This window comes from Trematomus bernacchii, unplaced genomic scaffold, assembly GCF_902827165.1.
Source record: "Trematomus bernacchii unplaced genomic scaffold, fTreBer1.1, whole genome shotgun sequence".
NCBI classification, from domain to species: Eukaryota; Metazoa; Chordata; class Actinopteri; order Perciformes; family Nototheniidae; genus Trematomus; species Trematomus bernacchii.
In genome coordinates, this window is record NW_022987671.1 from 719,848 (window position 1) to 723,111 (window position 3,264).

Here is a 3,264-nt window from a genome sequence, read left to right on the forward strand (position 1 = left end):
TTTTCTATCAGGGGTGAGTTGTGACCAAATCCTAAACAGTGTCACAGAATGTCAAGAACAAAGATGTTAATATGGTAAAGTGGTGTTATTAATCTGATATCAACTGAACAATGTTTTCAGATGTTGTGTTTTCTTTGTTTGATTGCTTTTGCTTTTACTAGATAGTAAAAAGAAGGTATTAAGGTTTTGTACTTTAACTTCCTGCTCCCCCTAGGTTATGCAGATCTCTCTGAAATGTAGTAAAGCCGTAAGACATGGGGAAAGCTGGATAGTGAAAGTTGTGTGTCTGCGTTCACCGGCTTGAACAGATAGTACTTCTGGAACGCTCTCCCTGCGGAGATCCGCAACATCCCCACGCGTGATGCCTTCAAAAGGGCCCTCAAGAACCATCTGTTTACTAAGGCCTTTGGCCCCTAATCTATTTGTTGTTTTGTCTGTCTGACTGGTTGTCTGACTGCCTTTTGTTTTGTTTGTTTGTTTTGCCCTGTTCTTCTTTGTTAAGCGCCCTTGGGTCTCATGAAAGGCGCTATATAAATCCAAGCTATTATTATTATTAAAAATAATAATACATGGGACTTATATAGCGCTTTTCAATTATTATTACTTTTTTAGGGCTAAGGGTTGCATTTAGACCCACAAAACGTGGCACATGCATACACTCAGTTAACTGATATGGTTATATTTTGTCAGTTAGGCAAGGTGGCTTGATAGCTCCCTCTACACAACTTTAACAAAGCTCTTGCGCTTCATTTCACCTGTAGATGTACAATATCTATCAGGTATTAACAGGTATATTTAACTTAACTATTGTCCAGTACCTTTTTAACTCCATAACTATGAGAGCCATAGACTCACCATGAAACAGGAAGTTGTTGTAACTTCATTGTACAGTCTCCAAACTACCAATGTTGAGTGCTTGATAAGTCATAGCACCACCTAAAGGCAACAGGTAGTCAGTCCCATGTGACAAACATCATGATAATAACAATGTGTGGTCTACAATTGATGTTTAGTGACATTCTGTTTGTTAATAGTGTTTCTCCAGCACCACATAGTGGACATATAAAGTGGTGCAAGGTGTGCAATATCTGTAACTTCCAGCCAATCACACTCCATTCAACATATGTGATATTAATACTTGTTTTGTTTACCATAGAACATAAAGTCCATATATGGCATCTTTCTGGAATCTGGGTGTTGTGGTTTAATGGGTCATTTATCTCAGTGATGTAAGAAACGTGTGGAGTGCATGCATGTTTTTCAGGTAATCACTGTGACTGCACCACAGACAATGATAATTATGTAGAGATTGTGAATAATGTGTTGCTCAGTGATCATGAAATAAAGCTGATAATAAATGAGTAATGCTTTACTGACATCATTCGAGGTATATGTGTAAAAATACAATTAATCCTAAAGAAAAGGTGTAAAATTCCCCACAGTGGTATGACGAAAGGTTTTCTGACGTCTGATAGTGCAGGAAAAGGTTGATATAAGAAGGCGTTAACACTCCATCCTTAAGTTTGTCACTAATATACAAATCAGTGAGACAATTTATTCTTCCCACGGAGGGGAAATTACATTTGTTACCAACACACTCTCACTCCATAAACGTCCAGGAGCGACGCTTGGTCAGGGTCCCGAGGCGTGCAGTTGGGATGAGTTTCTTCCCGTTACATGGATATAAAACATTCATAGTTTATTAAATGAACATGCTCTCAGACACTGTTTCCTGCAAGATGTTGCGGCAGTGCCCCGGTACCGGGGTCTCTCGGGCTTAACAGGTTAAAGTATTTCGTGAGGCCTTCTAAAATGTTTTTAAATATAATTAGGGTTGTATTTGAAGAGTTTGCCTGGCAACGCAATCGCACAACGGCACGTCCATTAATTCCATGTCAACCAGCTGGGGCAACAAGAAAATCGGCGAAATCGAGGGTGACTATTAAAAAAAAAAAAATTATTATATTAATATTGACAATAACAACCGACCTTCGGGGAGCGTTCTCATGGCGTCTATTATCAACGCTATGGGAGGTCTGTGAAGGTCTATGGGACGCCCTGCCCGTTGAAAACTGACTCTCAAGGGGTACCCTGTCCGTAATAGAGTGACGGGGAGGGGCCCTGACCGTCCGTCAACATGTGACGGGTTGGGAGTGAGAACGTGTTGAGGTACGCTGGGCATATTTGTTGACATGCGCCATGACGTGCCGGCGGCTGAGTACCGGCATCTTACAGTAAGAAGTGCTGGTACCACATGGGTAAAAATCAGAAGTGCCGGTACTGCGTGCCGGTGAGTACCGGCCCAATTCAAGCACTGGCTGTGGGGCCCATTAGTATACAGTCACTTGCCTTTAGTTTGGGGGCAAAATAAAAAAAATGACAATGCTACTTATACTACTAGCACACAATAACAACTAAAAAAACATAATATACCACTCACACATGCACCAAAGCGGTTCCAGGGCCGGTTCGGAGCTAGAGCCTGATAAGCACCATTTTTTCCTGTTCACACCGCAGAGGAGCCGGCTCTTTTCCCCGAAAACCGGTTCTTAACAAGCACCAAAAAATTCTCGGTCTACAATCAAGAACCGCATACGTCACGCTTACGTCGGAGGGGGGCGAGATCAACCTGAGCAACAGTTTATGGCGAGAACGGCAAATAAAAGTTGTATCAAGCAGTAGCGCTGAGCAAAGTGACTAGAACGCAAGCACACACTTTCTAAAAAAAACACACTCTATAAAGTCAGGCAACACTAACCACTGCCAGGCTCAGTGTGATTCTGTTTATTTGTCCCTTACTTTGACCATCCGTTCGCTGTTATTGATCATTGTGGAGAGCAGGCAGACGTTTTTTTTTTTTGTATTATAGCAGTTATCGGATGGAATCAATACATGTCCGTCTATCACAAGTAGAATCACAATTAAAAATACGCCAGTAATACTGTATGTGCCTGTAGAAAACGGCTTATGCCACAATAGGATAGCAACAAGTAGTCAAAATAGTCAGTTTAGCTTTGGTTGCTATGCTAACATCACCCATTTTATACCAGATAAACTTTCATAACAGCGTTGTGATGCCAAACAGTGGGCAGCACTGCAGCGGTCAGTAAATGCCGCTGAAACACATTAATAAATAATGAACCACGGCACTCTGGAGAAAAGTATAAGGGTTGAGAAGTAGTTATTTAATTTAATCTGGCTTTGTATGATTAAAAGCAACACGACCATCGACCCGACGCAGTGCCCCATTGTTGTTGTTGTGAG